Source organism: Ovis aries, chromosome 1 (genome assembly GCF_016772045.2).
Source record: "Ovis aries strain OAR_USU_Benz2616 breed Rambouillet chromosome 1, ARS-UI_Ramb_v3.0, whole genome shotgun sequence".
Classification (NCBI taxonomy): Eukaryota; Metazoa; Chordata; class Mammalia; order Artiodactyla; family Bovidae; genus Ovis; species Ovis aries.
In genome coordinates this window covers 250,141,468-250,160,327 of record NC_056054.1, presented here as the reverse complement: position 1 = coordinate 250,160,327, position 18,860 = coordinate 250,141,468, and the positions used below count along the sequence as shown (strand labels likewise).

General features: G+C 46.3%; 1 long non-coding RNA gene across 1 annotated transcript in view; it reads left to right on the top strand.

Annotated features, from left to right (window-relative positions):
- Positions 1-18,860, top strand: part of LOC121817255 (uncharacterized) — a 98,730-nt gene that overhangs the window by 4,226 nt on the left and 75,644 nt on the right. Inside the window, exon 2 of the long non-coding RNA XR_006057085.2 lies at positions 1,345-10,205. This is a non-coding gene — a long non-coding RNA (uncharacterized LOC121817255). The remainder of the gene's footprint in view (positions 1-1,344; positions 10,206-18,860) is intronic.

Here is an 18,860-nt window from a genome sequence, read left to right as displayed (position 1 = left end):
CGCCCCAATAAAAGCAAAGTTAATGTTGCTTGAAGTAAGTATGGCTAAATGAGGCCCTCTGGGTGGTTCTGGTGCTGAGTGACGTTTGAAATCCGCTTGTTTAGTCGCTAAGTCGTGTCAGACTCTGCAATCCCATGAACTGTAGCCGGCCAGGCTCCTCTGTCCATGCGATTTCCTAGGCAAGAATACTGGGGTGGGTTGCCATTTCCATCTCCAGGGGATCTTCCCCACCCAGGGACTGAACCGCACCTCCTGCCTTGGCAGGCAGATTCTTTCTGGCTGAGCCACCAGGATTATGCAAATATAAGCAATTATCTGTACCGCGTTGTTCCTCAGCCGCCTTTCACCTGGCAGTGAAAGGCCAACTCCACAGGTTGTGCACTTGGCTTTTTTTCACTTACTCTATTTCTGGAGACCTCATTCTTTTGCAGGATATGCCATTGTTTATCCAGCTTGTCCTGCCCTGATGGGCATTTATGGGAGTATTGTATTTTGATCTTGTACTGTTAGAAACAGTACTGCAGTGAAGATCTTTGAGCTCATCTCATTTCTCACCTGGTAGGTATGTCATCGTGCTTTAAAACTTCTGTCTTTGCCAGCAAGAAGATGACATAATCATGTGGGTTGACTTTTTGACTCTCTATTAAGACTAAATATCTCTTTTAAATTGCTTTTTGTACAACTCACAGTCTGGGTGACAGCAGGTACATTCTCCTCCCACTCCAATATGACTGTGGCTCCAATCCCCAGGCACCTTTCCTTTGTCCCCCATCTCTAGGCTCATGTAAGTCCTCACACTGCATCTGGCTGAGTTAGAAAAAGATGCCTCTTCCTCAGGGTAGGGGCAGCTTCATTCCAGGCACTGGGTTGGATTTTAGCCTCTCTTTGTTGCAATGCACAGGCTTCTCACTGTGGTGGCTCTAGAGTGCAGGCTCAGTAGTTGTGGTGCTTGGGCTTAGTTGCTCCGTAGGATCTTTCCAGACCAGGGATTGACCCTGTGTCCCAGGCATTGGCAGGTGGATTCATTTCCACTGGACCACCAGGGAAGTCCAACACCAGGCTTTCTTAACCTTGACGTTGTTGCCAGTTTGGACCATGTCATTCTTTGGTGGACGGAGGGTTCTTATGATTGTAGGATGTTAAGCAGCATCCCTGGCATCTACAGGCTAGAGCCCAGTTGATACCTCCCAAAGATGTCTGCAGGCCTTGCCAAATGCCCCAGGCTGGTGGGGGGAGGGGTGGTGATGGCGTGGTGCAGGGGAGGGGAGCAAAATCACCCCTGGCTGAGGCCAGTGCTGTGGACAGCTGTAGCCCTCATCAGACCTATTTCCCATCTCTTCTCAGCTGTACTGGGATGCTCACACCATCAGTTGTTCACACAGGCCTTGGCTCTGCATCCCTCCCTGGCCAGCCTGGAGCTCATCTCAGGGACTGTGGGGCAGCCTGTCCCTGCCCTGTCCAGTTTAAAGGTGCAAGAAGAAAGCCCCGTGGCTTGGTCAAGTGGATAGTGGGTTCTCACCTGATTTGGCTTCTCTAAAGCAACAGTTAGAACTGGACATGGAAAAACAGACTGGTTCCAAATAGGAAAAGGAGTATGTGAAGGCTGTAGACTGTCACCCTGCTTATTTAACTTCTATGCAGAGTACATCATGAGAAACGCTGGACTGGAAGAAGCACAAGCTGGAATCAAGATTGCCGGGAGAAATATCAGTAACCTCAGATATGCAGATGACATCATCCTGATGGCAGAAAGTGAGGAGGAACTAAAAAGCCTCTTGATGAAAGTAAAAGTGGAGAGTGAAAAAGTTGCCTTAAAGCTCAACATTCAGAAAATGAAGATCATGGCATCTGATCCCATCACTTCATGGCAGATGGGGAAACAGTGGAAATAGTGTCAGACTTTATTTGGGGGGGCTCCAAAATCACTGCAGATGGTGACTGCAGCCATGAAATTAAAAGCTGCTTACTTCTTGGAAGGAAAGTTATGACCAACCTAGATAGCATATTTAAAAGCAGAGACATTACTTTGCCGACTAAGGTCCGTCTAGTCAAGGCTATGGTTTTTCCAGTGGTCAAGTATGGATGTGAAAGTTGGACTGTGAAGAAAGCTGAGTGCCGAAGAATTGATGCTTTTGAACTGTGGTGTTGGAGAAGACTCTTGAGAGTCCCTTGGACTACAAGGAGATCCAACCAGTCCATTCTGAAGGAGTTCTGCCCTGGGATTTCTTTGGAGGGAATGATGCTGAAGCTGAAACTCCAGTACTTTGGCCACCTTATGTGAAGAGTTGACTCATTGGAAAAGACTCTGATGCTGGGAGGGATTGAGGGCAGGAGAAGAAGGGGACGACAGAGGATGAGATGGCTGGATGGCATCACTGACTCAATGGACGTGAGTCTGAGTGAACTCTGGGAGTTGGTGATGGACAGGGAGGCCTGGTGTGCTGTGCTTCATGGGGTCGCAAAGAGTTGAACATGACTGTGCGACTGAACTGAACTGAACTGAACTGAAGGCATCTAATCAGGACCAGCCATGGCCCTGAACTTCCTTGTTAGCCTGACTCACTAGAACAGAGCATCAGCCAAAGGCTTAAGCAGTGAACTGACTGTTCCTTGGTCACCCTTGACTAAACTCCTCTCCATGCTCCCTACATCATCCATCTCAGGCAGGTGGATTTCTCACCCTCCCCAACCTTTGTGCTGAGTCTCCTGAGATGTTTATGCCAAATGTCCAGCACAGTGCCTGGCACATAAAAAAGGCCAGGTCACTGCTGGCTCTTTGCATGCCCAGAGTGGTCCCCTCATGCTCCAGGCAGAGGTCTGCCCCTCTCCCACCCTTCCAGTGGGTCCTCTGCTGTTCGTTCCTAAGAACTGAGATCTGGCCACTCCTCTCTCCCCTGGCCACTTTAGACACCTCCTGTTCACCAAGCCTCAGTCTTCTGAGCTGGCTGGCTGGGCGCTTGGCACTTAATTAGGCCTGCTTTTTCCTGGTTCCTATCTGCCTTTGTTTAGTCTCCCAGTAGCTAAGTGTATGCCTGCCCTGCTGTGTCTCCTCCCAGGAGGAGGGGAAGGTAAATGGGGATAAGCCATGAGCTCCACGGAGATAAATCAGAGCTCAGAGAGCCATTTTGATGAATCAGTGCCTCGATTTCCCATGATCCTTACAATCTCCGTGTGAGGCGGGAAGTCCTGTCCTGTTTCACTGAATGGTCAAGCAACTGGCCCTTGTGTACCCAGCCATGGGGCAGTAGAGCTTCTGGAGGGCAGCGGGGTTGGAGCAGAGAGCCCTGGGACAGACCCTGAGTCCTGTCCCTCCTCCAGAGATGCTCCTCACAAGAGGTGGGGCAGGAGATGCCTTCCAGTGTCCGTCCTCTTTGCTGGGTCTCGCCATCCCAGACTGAGTCTCCTAGGAGGGGACAGGTGGCTCATACTTCTGCCTCTTGCTGATAAAGAAATCCTCCTTCATCCTTGTTTCTCTTCTCAAGAGCTCATTTTATTTTAGAGACTTGTAAAATCTTCTCCCTTTCTGTGTTCAAATATGTGTCTTGAATTATGTTGTAGAGAACCACCTCACTCCAGTCCCCAAGCTACTACCAAGCCATCTGTGAGGTTAATTTCTGAAAGGATAAGGGTGGCTCAACAAAGCTGCCTCCCTGTGTCCACTGTGTTCCGAAGTGAGAGGGCTTGTCAAGAGGCAACAGGGGCTGAGGGGGCACCAAGGTGTGCTCAGAATACTCCTCTTTAATGCCTCCATGAATATGCAGATATGCAAATGAAACACCAGGTCTACAAACCCACTTTGGGGAGGTGGCCCGGGGATTTATTTCTGCCCAGAAAATGGTTCTGCTGAGTGGGTCAGTTACTTTTCATCGACACATGACAGTTGTTTCCACAGATTGTGATATACACTGCATGGGAAGTGTGTCTTCATTACTTTCCCCTCCTTTCTCCCTCCCCCGCTCCTTCTTCCTTCCTTTCTTTTCTCTGTTTTTTTTTTTTTTTTTTTTGCTTCCTTAACTATTTTATTATGGCAACATTTAAACTTCCATGAACAGACAGATAATTGTACATAGACCTCCCACAGATCTATCACCAGCTTCAACAATTATTAACCCATCGCTGATCTGGTTTCATCTATATCCCCGCCCACTCCCCATTTTCCAAAATTATCTTGAGTCAAATACCAGACATCATATTGCATCATCTGGAAACATTTCAAGAAGTATCTCTAAAAGATAGACTTAAAAAAAAATACCACAGCATCATTATCACAGCTAATAACCAATAATATTAATTTCTAAATATTATCAAATACCCAGAAAGTGCTTTCTCATCTCTTAATTTTTGTTTCAGTTTTCCCATAGTGAGGACGTTGGTCCAGTGGGTAGATCCAGGACACTCAATGAGGAGATGTTGGCTGTGGTAGTTTTGTGAAGGACACCTTTACTTATCTACCCGAGCCCACCTCCCCAGCCTAACATCCTTCTGCAGATACCTGGGTCCCAACTGCCTAATCTGGAGGCTCTGCACAATCAGCTAAGTTACTTCAGTCATGTCCGACTCTGCGATCCTATGGACTGTAGCCAGCCAGGCTCCTCTGTCCATGGGATACTCTAGGCGAGAATACTGGAGTGGGTTGCCATGCCCTCCAGGGGATCTTTCCAACCCAGGGATCCAACCACACAGCCATATATTTGAAGGAAAATGCTTTCTAGAAAATGAAATCTGGGTCCTGTGGAATCCTGTGATTTCTGTGGGGCAGGCATAGATATCATGTGGAGGGGATTACCCTTAAGCTGTGTTGACTAAAAAAAAAAAAAGCACAGGTTGAGAATTATGTTTTCAGTGGACAAAACTGAGGTTGTAAGCCCAGGACACAGCCTTCCAGACAATTTTAAGGAACTGTTCCAAAGATGTAAGGGAGGAACCAGGATTTATAGGAGTTTTTGCAACAAAGACCAGGTAATTAGAACATCAAAAGATTACTATTAATTAAAGTAAAGCAGGCATCTCAATTTAATGAATTTAGCACTTTTGTATATATAAAAGATGCAAAATTCTGGGCTCATTGAAATCATTCCTTTGATATGTCCCTCAGCCACCCTGGTGGCTCAGATGGTAAAGAATCCACCTGCTATGCAGGAGACCTGGGTTCAATCCTTGGATTGGTAAGATCCCTGGAGGAGGGAATGGCTACCCACTCCATATTCCTGCCTGGAGAACTCCATGGACAGAGGAAGGAGCCTGGATAGATACGGTCCATGGGTTGCACAGAGTCAGACACGACTGAGCGACTAATGCTTTCACTCTCACAGATGTCTGACAGGATGGTCCTCCAGAATACTGGTTTGGCTGAAAGATAGCATCTAAAATAGAGATGTAGCTGGTAGGAAATCAAAAGTCAGTCTTTGAGTTCCAGTCTGATTTTGGTCTTTAAGTGGCCATTTCATGCAATGCGAGATATGGTGGGTGGAAAGACTAGAGATGTCAAGGTTCCATGCCTCACAGTATCAAGACAGTGAAGTGGGAATGGTTTTGATCAGAAGCAATTAGTAAAGGAATTTTAAAATGATTTGTCATTAGCAATTAGGTTAAACCAGAGTCACCAAAAGGTGGGAAAAGGGTCCATATAATTTATCTGTCTAATGGTGGCCAGTCAGTGTACCTCCCCTAGGATGTGCCCACAAAAGGCCTAATGTGGGGAGTGGCACAGCTTATCTGTGAAGTTTGGCAACTAAGAGCAGTCCTTGCCAACTTTTAGACAGAAAATAGGCGAGGGAAAGATTCTTGACCCACATGGTGTTTGCTGTTGTTTCAGTAGGTTAATTTGGCCAGTGTCTGGGGAGAGGGGGCCACTGGTGTTGCTGTTTTTAAATCACTTCTCTTAAGCTGTCTTTCACAAGTACTTGGTGTATTCGGCCTTGTTGATTTAAGTTTTAAAAAAAGATTAATACATTTTGTGTTTTCACTTTGATGATACTCTTTTTAAAATTGAAGAATCGTTGACTTACAGTGTTGTGTTAATTTCTGCTATATGGCAAAGTGATTCAGTTCTACATACATACATATATATATACATGATGATACTCTATAGTTTTGGCCAGTAATAAATTTGAAAAAACTGCCTTGTACATATCAAAATTTTTCCTATCTCCTTGTCTTTTTTACAGAGGACCATGATTCTGTGTACTTTACCCTAGACCTTCTTATGCGGTTAATCAGAGATGCTGGTTAGAAGGGAGGATTAGAGGTGGCATTGAAAGGCTGACTTAGTAGACAGAGAAAGAGCCAGCAGTTATTTTTGGACGAAAAGGGGAGACTGGAAAAAAGGTAAGGGATAGGGGTAAGGAGCGGGTGTCCTTGCAGAGTCAAGGACTCTTCAACAGTAATTGTTATGGCCATATATGGGCTTTATGCTGATTATACAAGCCCGGGTGAGATATGAGTCCCTTGGGTCTTCATTTTCAATGAGCCTTAGAGACCCATGTGACTTGCTTGTGGTTGAACAGGTAGAATGGCAGGGCTGGGACTGGATTTGTGTCTGGCTCTGTGTGACCTGAGGCCCAGGGTCTTAGCCACTGGTTGTCTCCTGAATGAGGCAGAGATCTATGGGGTTCTTGGCATGGTGGCACTGATAAATAAGCCCACAGAACAAAACCCCAGAGAGTACATAAGTCTTCAGAGTCATCATCTATATGGAAGCAGAGCTTGAATCTCCATGTGAAATGCAAGCCCAGAGCATATATTCTAAGCAGAAAAATCTATAAAAAGTTAAAGATTAATGGACTTTAGTGAGGCTCCGGCCAGATTTAAAAAGAACAAATCTTGCCAGACCAATGTTTTTGCCTTCGGGGGGCAGAATTATACAATGAAAAGATGAAAGGGAAGCAACCGGTCAAACACATTGATTTCCAGGCAGCACGTGACCTGTCCTCCGAGGACTTCCCTGAGAATGAACACAGATCCAGCGGTGCTGGCCGGAGGTGGGGAGGCCTTGGCAGGGAGGCCCAATGGGGTAGGGTGGGCTGCAGTCACCTGTTCAGTCCAGGCCTAACCTCAAGGCGTGGGTCTCTGTCCTGTCTCCTTAGAAGCAGCGGAGGTAAACACACATTTTAGGTGGCTCATGGGGGTTTTGATTCCAACAAGAGAAGAAATAGGCCAGGAGTTCATTGACTCAGGGACAGAGAACACAGTCCAAATAGCAATATCATAATATTTGTAAAGACCCATCTCATCCATAACCCCCCTTCCTGCTACACTTTGCCCTCTGCCTCCTGACTGATAAAGAGTCCAGCGGAATGAAGAGATGGGTATTATTTTATTTTAAAACAATTTTTAATTTATATTGTAGTGTAGTTGATTAACGTACTATGTTAGTTTCAGGTATACAAGAAAGTGGTTCAGGTTCACATCTATCTATGCTTTAAAAAAATTTTTTTTCCATTTAGGTTATTATAGAATATTGAGCAGAGTTCCCTGTGTTATACAGTAGGTCCTCACTGATTATCTATTTTACATATAGTGGTGTGTATATGTCAGCCCCAGACTCCCAGTTTATCCCTCCCCTGCCGCCCACCTTTCCCCTTTGGTAATCATAAGTTTGTTTCCTATGTGAGTCTGCTTCTGTTTTGTAAATAAATTCATTTGTATCATACTTTTTAGATTCCGCACATAAGGGATATCATGTTTGTCTTTCTCTGTCTGACTTTACTTAGTATGATAATCTTTAGGTTCATCCATGTTGCTGCAAATGGCGTTATTTTTTATGGCTGAGTAATATTCCATTTTATATACGTACCACATCTTCTTTATCTACTCTTCTCTCGATGGATAGTAGGTTGCTTCCATGTCTTGGCTATCGTAACAGTGTTGCAATGAGCGCTGGGCTGCATGTATCCTTTTGACCCAGGTTTTCTCTGAATATATGCCCAGCAGTGGGATTGCTGGATCATATAGTAGTTCTGTTTTTAGTTTTGAGGAGGTGGATTTTAGAGTCAGACTGGTTTTGAATCCCAGGCCTACCATTTCCTAGCTGTATTATCTTGGGTAAGTTGCTTAATGTCTCTGAACCTTTACCTCACAGAATAGTTTTGAGGAACCCGGCCTTCTCACCCTCAATAAATTCTAGCTTCCTTCTTGTCTTTGTCATTCGAGGCCCTTGACCATCTGACCTCAGCATCTTTTCCCAGCCCTATATTTGTTTCCCCTTGAGTCACCTTCTTGGGCTGGTGGCTTGCTCTTATGTGTCCTCACAGCCAAGCCTCACTCATGTGGATCCTTGGCCCCCAAAGCCTTCTCTTCCTCACCCATCAAAGTCCCCATGTCCCAATTTCACTGTGATCTCTTCCATGAATTCTGGGCACCCTGAGCTCTCCCAGAGGTGTTGGTGTCATGCTGCCTCTGGTGGACAGAGCTTTGATTTCTGGGAGATCACATGTGCACATGGGTGTATGCCTGCTTTTGTTCCCTCCACGAGACTGTCAGTGCTTTGTGGCTAGCCCAACACCTGGTCAGGAACTGGACACACAGTGGACACTCGCTGAGAGAACAGGGCAGGGGGGAACATGTCAAAGCTGCAAGGGATGGAGCCTTTCAGCAAACACTGGGTACCTTCTAGGCTCCTGGAACTGGGCCAGATGCTGAGGACACTGCCATGAGCCAGATATGACCCCAAGGAAGGTAAGTCTGGGCGGGGGTCGGGGGGACAGAAATGTAACAAGAGGAGGCTTGTACAAGATGCCCTCAAGGACAAGATGGTGGTGAAGCACAGGGATGAAGTCTTAGAGGACAAGTAAGCAAACGTCCACTTGACTGAGGGCAAAGAGGTCACTTCCAAGAGGGAACAGCATGTACAAAATCAGGGAGGTGTAGGAAAGCTTGGCGTCTTCAAGGAAAGTGGGGGAGCATCATGTGGCTACAGCATGCCTAGGGGGAGCAGGTGGGAGAGGGAAGGCATGGTCTGCCGCAGCAGGAGAAAACACTGGGGAGACAAGTGGGGCCAGGCCGCGGGGAGCCTTCCATGCTGCAGCAAGTTACTTGGCTTCTATCTTGTAGGAAATGGGAGCACTGAGAAGTTTAAGGGGTGTCATCACGAGGGAAAGGAGAGATATGCAGTCATGGTAACAGGCCCTGGGCGTGGCCAGCCTGCCCAGGAGCAATGAGATTCCGGTGTGGTGCAGTGTGCAGCAAGGTGACTCATTTGCCCACCAGGAGATTGCAAGGGATGTAGGATGGAAGCATGGTCTTATTGTTCCTATGTGACCGTGCCCCTTGACTCTAAGGATGAGAGTAGGATGCGTGTCTTCTGCCTACCACCCATGCAAACCACCTCCATTCACTTGCCCTGTCACACTTTACCATTGAATGCATCTTGCATCTACCCGTTCACCCATCTACCCACTCATACACAGTGGCGCCCATCCACCCAGCTACTCTCTGTCCATCCTCACAACCGTCCACCCATCTTTATTTTATAACAGAGTTTTTTCACTTCAAGCCATAACCAGGAACTATAAGGGATGCAGAGAAAAGCTTGAGGCCTGTGGCTGATTGCAGACATGGCTGTAATGTACAATAATAGGTCATTCTTTTCATGGAGAGATGGTGTGGGTACGTACTTCCCCATCACTTGAACCTGGACTGGCCTCATGACTTGCTCTGACCAGCAGGCTTTGTGGCAGGAGTGATGTCATACCAGTTCTGAGTGAGGCCTCCAGAAAAGCCTTTTGGAACAATACCTTTAATTAAGGCCAGCCAAGATCAATTGATCGTGGCCTAGAAGCACCCAGCTAACTGCTGGACTCATGAGAAATCATAAATGGTTCTTGTTTTAAGCCGCTGAGACTTAGAGTGATTTTTTTTCACAGCCAAGGCTCACTGATACAAGGGAACAACACTCGAGGGAATGACATAGTCAAAATCTTGCCTCTTCCACTGAGAGGAATTCTCTCTGCACTTAGGCTCCCGGGGTCCTGGCCAAGGCACTTGCCTTTGTTTTTCTTGGCGGACCAGGGACTGGATGTGGAGCCACCCCGGAGGAGATGTGGTAGTGTGATGATTGACGGTGAGAAGCTTCAGGGACAGCTCAAATACTTCATCTCCAATATGCCTGATGAGGATGATGGAAGATGATGCCAGCCACTGTCTGAGGCTCATGTGACAAACAAGAGACAAACACTATCTAACTTTATCCTGAGACACACAATGGGGTAGGTGTTTTCTTATCACTGTGTTATAAACAATAGAGTTGGAGAGATGAAGGTGCAGGCCACATCGTTTTAGGTTAAAAAAAAAAAAAGTCATGCTGCTAACTCAGTTCTGTGTGATCCCAAAGCCAGCATTCTTTTCTGTTATTGCTACTCTGCAGAGTGATTTCTCTGTGCTCCCTCCTTGGAGAGAAGGGGTGGGGGCGGGGTGGCGTCCATCTTTGTTGGGTTCACACCAGTTCCAGTTAGTTCTTTCTGTCTGTTTGGGATCCACCTGAGGAACTAAGGTGGCCTTAGTTATGCTTGGGCCTCTGGATGACTGGGCAATGCCACTGGATCCGAGGGCAGGTGGGCGGCGCGCAGCTTGCAGGAGAGAAGACGGGAGAGGCAGGAGGTTTGGCTGTGGGGGGAGAGGGAGAGGGGTAAAACAGGAGCACAATTGGTCACCTTTAGGCTTAGGGTTGAACCAAGATGCCCAGTGCGCCACTGAGAACCCGTGCATGGGCTGGAGACCCTCCCAGTCCAGCTCAGAGTTGGTCTACAACTCTGCCGACCGCAGCCACTGCCAGTCCACTCCAGTCTTTCCAGGTCAGTCAGAATGGAGTTCTGCTCATCGACCCTCTGACCTTCCTCTGATTCAGAGGGACAGGAAACCCTTTGTCAGTTTCAGTCACCTGAGACAAAGCGACCCTAACATGAACTTGGAGGAAGGGAGGTCCCCGGGTACCAGGGTGGGGAGCGAGGGCTTTTAGAAGGTGGAGCTTGAGAGGGTCACCAGGAGCGAGTGGTGATCAGAGAGGCTTAGAGAAGCAGGAAGCGCGTCCTAGGTTAGGGAGAGGGCTCACACAGACGCTGGGGAGCAGGAAACCGTGGTTGATTACAGAGAGGATCTCCAGCCATGCAGAGGAGAGGGTTTGTGGATGGCCATGCAGACAACGGGCGGGAGTGAAAGAGAATGACTGGACCTGGAGGCTCAAATGCTAACTGAGAAGTCAGCCTTTCCCCATGAGTTGATGGGAGGCTGTTGAATGTCTTTGACACCCATGTAACAGCAGCACAGTGGAAAGATAGCTTAGGAGGAGCTGCCTTGGGAGAGGGTGAAGGACAGATACTCTCCATCTTCTAAAAGCTCTACGGAGGATCAGCCAAGCTGCATGCTGAACAGGACACACCCATCTGCATGCCTTCTTCCTTCACTTGATTGAGTCTTAGATAGCATCTTCCAGAGACACTGCTTGCCTCAGGCTCCTGGGATTTTGTTAAAACTTAGATCCCTGGGTTTGTTTCAGCTCACTGAATCACAGTCTGGATAAGCCCAGAAAAGGGTACTTTTACCAGGCTCTCCAGATGATGCTTATGCCCCTGGCATTTTGAAGACACGACCCCTGGCATCTTTTTTTTTTTCCTTACCAATTTTTAAAAATCTTTATTTTTTATTTATTAAATTACAAAAATACGATAATACATTTATTATTTCAAGGAGACTTGAAAAATACAAAGTTACATATTGTTCCATTATATATTACAATTGTTTGTTTCAAGTAGATATGTTAAGATTTTTAGTTGGTGCTTCAATATCAAACTCTCAAAAATTAATAGAATGAATGTCCAGTACTTTGGCCACCTCATGCAAAGATTTGACTCATTGGAAAAGACTTTGATGCTGGGAGGGATTGAGGGCAGGAGAAGAAGGGGACCACCAAGGATGAGATGGCTGGATGGCATCACTGACTCGATGAACGCGAGTCTGAGTGAACTCCGGGAGATGGTGATGGACAGGGAGGCTTGGTGTGCTGCGATTCATGGGGTTGCAAAGAGTCGGACACAACTGAGCAACTGAACTGAACTGAACTGAACTGAACAGAGAAGTAGGAAAATATAGTAGACCTGAAAAGCATTATGAACCATTCAACATCATTGAGATTTATACAATTTTCACACAATAGTAGGATACAAATTCTATTCAAGTTCCTATATAGACTATAAACTAGGAGACACTGGAACATATCCAGAGACATAAGACCAGGTACAGAAATTTCATGGTCTAAAGGTGTTGAAGTCATAGAGTCTATTCTCTTATTACCATGGAATTATGTTAGCGATCAAAAGATATTTGAAAATAACCCACCTATTTTCAAATGCAGTATGACATTTAACAAGAGAAAGCTTTGACTTAGCCGCTGAAAGCCTCAATAAAGTTAGAAGACTAAAAAAACACAAAGGGTGATTGCAGAGAAGAAAGCATTTAAATGAGAAATATCAATATGAAAAATTAATATCAAAGATACTTAAACAAAATCCCTTGTATTTGGAAATTAAATGTCCGCTTTGAAGTGAGGGATATATTTAAGAAGCCATAACAAGGAAAATTAGAAAATACATGTAATAGAATAAAAATGATCCCTAGCTTCTTTACTGCTCAGTTGTCCTGGCCCCTCCCTTTCACCCCAGCTCAGTACTAGAGGATGTTGGAGGTACTCTCCTAAGAGACTGGGGAACCTGATGGCGGGGCCCTAGGCTTTCCTGTATCTACTAGCAGGAGCTCTGTAGGTGTCTGTTAGTGCCATGATGGGAGGACCCCATGAGCCCGACATCATTTGTGAGAAGCTAAGAGAATTGTCTGAAATCATCTCCATGGCTGGCCCAGTGGTACCACAGATGTGAATGTGTGGGCTTGGCCTGGCTGTTCCAGGAAGACAGTATGGCTCATCACAGCCACTGTTGCCCTGTCCATGGCTGCCCTGCTGATGGCAGGCTTTCCAGCTGGACTGTGGTCTGGTCTCATTCGCTCACTGGGTGTTTGAGGTAGTTTTCCTCCCTCCTTCCCTTCCTCCTTCCCTCCTCCTCCTCTTCTGCAGTCCCCAGTTACAAGCAACAGAAACCGATTCTGGAGCATTTAAAAAATGAGAAAATACACCGGAAGGATTACCAAGGACACAATCATGTTTGGAGAGAGAAATAGGAAAAATAAATGAGGCCCTGTATTGGAACTGGCCACAGGATAAACCTATTCTGGCCATTTTCAGTGGTCACTGTGTTCTAGATTTAAATTGCAGGCAGTGAACATCTGGGTGTGCTCACCAGGCTGAATCCAGTGAGGAAGATAAGTCCTTAAAAGAAACAGAGGGTGCTGTTAGGAAGCAGAGTAGGTGTTAGGCCTTCACCAGACCATCACGATGTCCACCTATGGGGGGCTTGGTCTGGGCACAGTGAGACACGGAGCCGCTCCTCTTTACAAGGAGAACAAGTTTGATGCCATATTGGATCTGCTTTTACTCTAATCTTTACATTTCATTGCTTTGAATACAAGCTAATCACTAACGGGAAGTTGCCTGTAAGCTTATTATACATGATGGTCCATCTCTGGGAACCCTGCCTCCCAGGTAATGAGGATTAAGCTAAAATACCTTTGTTTAAGTCACAAGAAACATCCTGACCAGGCCCACCTGGCTGCAGGAAGAAATGAATACATCCCCAAACCAGGAGTTTACCCCCTCCTCTTTTAGTGCAAAAGAAGCCTGGGTTCTAACTCCGAGAAGATGGCTCTTTGGGACACTAGTCTGCCATCTTCTCAGTCTGCTGGCTTTCTGAATAAAGTTGCTATTCCTTGCCTCAAAGACTCATCTCTCATTTACTGGCCTGTCATGGGGAGAGTCGTACAAGTTGGACTCAGTAACACTGTCAGGGTGCAGTCAAGTTAGGGAGACAGCCACAGAAACAGGGGCACCTGGGGTGGCTGGGGCTGTAGCATCACTGAGTAGAGGCTCTCCCCAGAGAAGAGAGAGGGACGTTAGAGCAGAGGTTGGGAAAGACAGGTCTCCGGGTGACATAACATCTTGCAATGCCAGGGAAATCCACACTCACCTTGCAAACATCCGTTTGTACCAACTTGCCATCCTTCTGCCAAGAAGCCTGTTGAGTTTTGGCCAAGTTAGGACTCCCAGTGAGGCTGTGAGGGTCCAGCCATGGCTTCTGGCTGCTGTGGAGCATGGGGACCCACACCTGGCTTGACCCTCCATGTCCTGTAGTCCACGCAGCCTCGAGGAGGAAGTCCCTGCCCCCTCTGCAGAATCCCGCTGAGGGGACCAGCTCACGATCCAGCTGTAGCCATTGTACTCTGCCCTTCCTGGTCCTCCCAGACCCACGGCTACTCAAGCACATGCCTGTGGGCCCTGGGGGGACTCCCTCTAGCTTCTGCCCAACCCATCCTGGGGTCTGGTCCGTCTGCCCACAGCATAAGGGAGGGTGGAGAAGGAGAGACTGACGTCTGATTGTCATCCTGCCCTCCCTCCCCCTCTCCCCCCAGGAGCACATTTCCTAGCAGCACCACCTGCAGCAGAACAAGAGCAATAGGCATATACACAGACGCTAGGTTACTCTGCAATTTTGTGGTGCTCACCCGAAAGTGGGAAGTGTCCTTCACTTCTTTCCTGCCTGCCCACCTTCCACCCTTGTAGAAATGTCACTGCCGCAGTCCACCCGGGGCCAGTGAGTCAGGGAATCTAGAATTGTGACACTGAGACAGGGCTTAAGTGGAGGGTCAAGTGGGTACAGGTGTGCCAGCTGCTGGAGGATGAGCAGCGGCTGAGGACCATAGCAGCTAGTAGTGGGGGCAGAAGGGGAGGGAGATGAGGAAGGAGGGGAGGAGAAGGGACGATAAGGGAAGGTGGGGAACATCAATTTCTTCTTTCTCTTCAGTTTCTTTGCTTTTTTTTTTTTTTTTGGCTCTGCTGGGTGTTCATGAGGTGCCCAGGCTTAGTTGCCCTGTGATAAGTGGTATCTTAGTTTCCCCACCCTCATCCCCTGCATTGGAAGGTGGATTCTTAATCACTGGGCCACCAGGTAAGGTCCTCTCTCCAGTTTCTCATGAACTGAGTATATATGTCCTGTCCATGGGCTCTTCCATTCCTGACATCCTTATGACCCCTGTGCTCTCACCTCTGTTGTTTGGGTGAGTTTGAGGAGCTCCTATGTACCAAAAAGAAAAAAGAATCCTTGACTGAGACACCCAGCAAACACTGGGAACAGTGTGCAGCAACCTGCTCTCTCTAAGGTGTGAGAGTCCCTGAAACTATTCCACACAGATTATCTGTTGGAATAAAGAGATGGGTATTGCAGTGGTGTGTATGAAAGATAATGAAGGTGACTCCCTGCAAAGGAATAAGGAAATGAAATTTAAGCTGCTTTATGAGATTCTATTTTTTTTAAAAAATTCAATTTACTTAAATCAATCTGGTAACATTGATTAGAATAAAAAGTACACATACTGTTTGACCCAGCAGTACCACTCCTGGAACCTATCCCACAAGAGCACTAGCTTGTAAGGGCTTATATTCAAGGATGTCTACTGCCGCAAAAAGCTAGGGAAAAAAACTTTAGACAAGAACTTTGTAAATTACACTTTGAGTTCTGTGTTCCTCATACTGTTAAGTGTGTGTGTATAGAAAGGATTCCAAGTGCAAACATGCTTCAAAAACACTGATTTATACAAACAGGTGTGTTTATCATGAGCTTCTCGGAGCTATTAAGATGCTTATTCAGGTATTATTTTTATGCAATATTTATTGAGTCCCTACTTTAAGTCAGGAGTTGTACTGGAGAAAAAGCACAATGATCAAGACAAATCCTTGCTTTCAGAGAACTTGATGTTGCTATTGAATCAGTCATTTCAAGAGTGATGAAATTCTCTCATGAAAAAGGAAGGCAGGGAGCTGGGAGTCCAGTGGGCAAGTCTGGCTTAAAACTGAGACTCAGAGAAGTGTGAGAAACTGAAAGAAGCCCTAGGCTGGAACAGAGGGTGAAAGGGATGGTGGTCTGGGGTGGGTCGGAGGAGGACTGGGGGAGGAGGAGGCCAACCCTGGGAGGAGCCAGGTATCTATTCAGCCAGGTCTCTACTCCAAAAGCATGTAATGGAAGCTCAGTTCAGTTCAGTTCACTCGCTCAGTCGTGTCTGACTCTGCGACCCCATGAATCGCAGCACACCAGGCCTCCCTGTCCATCACCAACTCCCGGAGTTCGCCCAAACTCATGTCCATTGAGTCTGTGATGCCATCCAGCCATCTCATTCTCTGTCATCCCCTTCTTCTCCTGCCCCCAATCCCTCCCAGCATCAGAGTCTTTTCCAGTGAGTCAACTCTTCACATGAGGTGGCCAAAGTATTAGAGTTTCAGCTTTAGCATCAGTCCTTCCAAAGAACACCCAGGACTGATCTCCTTTAGAATGGACGGACTGGTTGGATCTCCTTGCAGTCCAAGGGACTCTCAAGAGTCTTCTCCAACATTGCAGTTCAAAAGCATCAATTCTTCAGCGCTCAGCTTTCTTCACAGTTCAACTTTCACATCCATACATGACTACTGGAAAAACCATAGCCTTGACTAGGCGGAACTTAGTCGGCAAAGTAATGTCTCTGCTTTTGAATATGCTATCTAGGTTGGTCATAACTTTCCTTCCAGGGAGTAAGCATCTTTTAATTTTATGGCTGCAATCACCATCTACAGTGATTTTGGAGCCCCCCCCAAAATAAAGTCTGACACTGTTTCCACTGTTTCCCCATCTATTTCCCATGAAGTGATGGGATCAGATGCCATGATCTTCGTTTTCTGAATGCTGAGATTTAGGCCAACTTTTTCACTCTCCTCTTTTATCAAGAGGCTTTTTAGTTCCTCTTCACTTTCTGCCATAAGGGTGGTGTCATCTGCATATCTGAGGTTATTGATATATCCCGGCAATCTTGATTCCAGCTTGTGCTTCTTCCAGCCCAGAGTTTCTCGTGATGTACTCTGCATATAAGTTAAATAAGCAGGGTGACAATATACAGCCTTGATGTACTCCTTCTCCGATTTGGAGCCAGTCTGTTTTTCCATGTCCAGTTCTGTTTCTTCCTGACCTGCATATAGGTTTCTCAAGAGGCTGGTCAGGTGGTCTGGTATTCCCATCTCTTTCAGAATTTTTCAGTTTATTGTGATCCACACAGTCAAAATCTTTGGCATAGTCAATAAAGCAGAAGTAGATGTTTTTTCTGGAACTCTCTTGCTTTTTTCATGATCCAGCGGATGTTGGCAATTTGATCTCTGGTTCCTCTGCCTTTTCTAAAACCAGCTTGAACATCTGGAAGTTCACAGTTCACGTATTGCTGAAGCCTGGCTTGGAGAATTTTGAGCATTACTTTACTAGCGTGTGAGATGAGTGCAATTGTACAGCAGTTTGAGCATTCTTTGGCATTGCCTTTCTTAGGGATTGGAATGAAAACTGACCTTTTCCAGGCCTGTGGCCACTGCTGGCATATTGAGTACAGCACTTTCACAGCATCATCTTCCAGGATTCGAAATAGCTCAACTGGAATTCCATCACCTCCACTAGCTTTGTTCCTAGTGATGCTTCCTTAAGGCCCACTTGACTTCACATTCCAGGATGTCTGGCTCTAGGTGAGTGATCACACCATCATGATTATCTTGGTTGTGAAGATCTTTTTTGTGCAGTTCTTCTGTGTATTCTTACCACCTCTTCTTCGTGTCTTCTGCTTCTGTTAGGTCCAGACCATTTCTGTCCTTTATGGAGCCCATCTTTGCAGGAAATGTTCCCTTGGTATCTCCGATTTTCTTGAAGAGATCTCTAGTCTTTCCCATTCTGTTCTTTTCCTCTATTTGTTTGCGTTGATCGCTGAGGAAGGCTTTCTTATCTCTCCTTGCTATTCTTTTGGAATTCTGCATTCAGATGCTTATATCTTTCCTTTTCTCCTTTGCTTTTTACTTCTCTTCTTTTCACAGCTATTTGTAAGACCTCGCCAGACAGCAATTTTGCTTTTTTGCATTTCTTTTCCATGGGGATGGTCTTGATCCCTGTCTCCTGTACAATGTCATGAACCTCCGTCCATAGCTCATCAGGCACTCTATGAGATCTAGTCTCTTAAATCTATTTCTCACTTCTACTGTATAATCATAAGGAATTTGATTTAGGTCATACCTGAATGGAAACTCAGGAGGATTAAAGAAAACAATTTTATTTATTTCTGTTTGCACTGAATCTTCGTTTCTGTGTGGGGTTTTCTCTAGTTGTGGTGCACGGGGGCCACTCTCTAGTTGTGGTGCTTGGGCCTGTCATTGTGGTGGGCTCTTGTGTTGCTGAGCACAGGCTCTAGGCCCTTGTGCTTCAGTAGTTGCAGCTCCCAGGCTTTAGAGTATAGGCTTAATAGTTGGGGCACAGAGGGCTTAGTTGTTCCACAGCATGTGGGATCTTCCTGGATCGGGGACTGAAAGAATCTCCTGAAGGATTCTCACCCACTGCACCACCAGAGGAGCCCTGAGGAGGACTTTTTAAAGACACCTTTATTGAGGTGTAATTTAAATACCACAAACTCTATTTTATGTGTATAGCTGATGAGCTTTGGTAACTTTATACACTTGTGCAATCATCACCACAATCTAATATTAGAATATATCTATCACCCCCTAAGTTTCCTTGTGTCCACTTATGGTCAATCCCCATGCCTACCCCTACCCTTGGGCAGCCACTGGTCTGCCTTCTGCCTCTAGAGTTTTGCCTTTCCTAGAGATTTCATATTGATGGAACCATACAATCTGTCATTCCATATGCCTGGCTCTTTCCATCTGACCTGTCTTTGAGATTCACTCACCTTGTTGCAGGTATCCATCCCTAGTT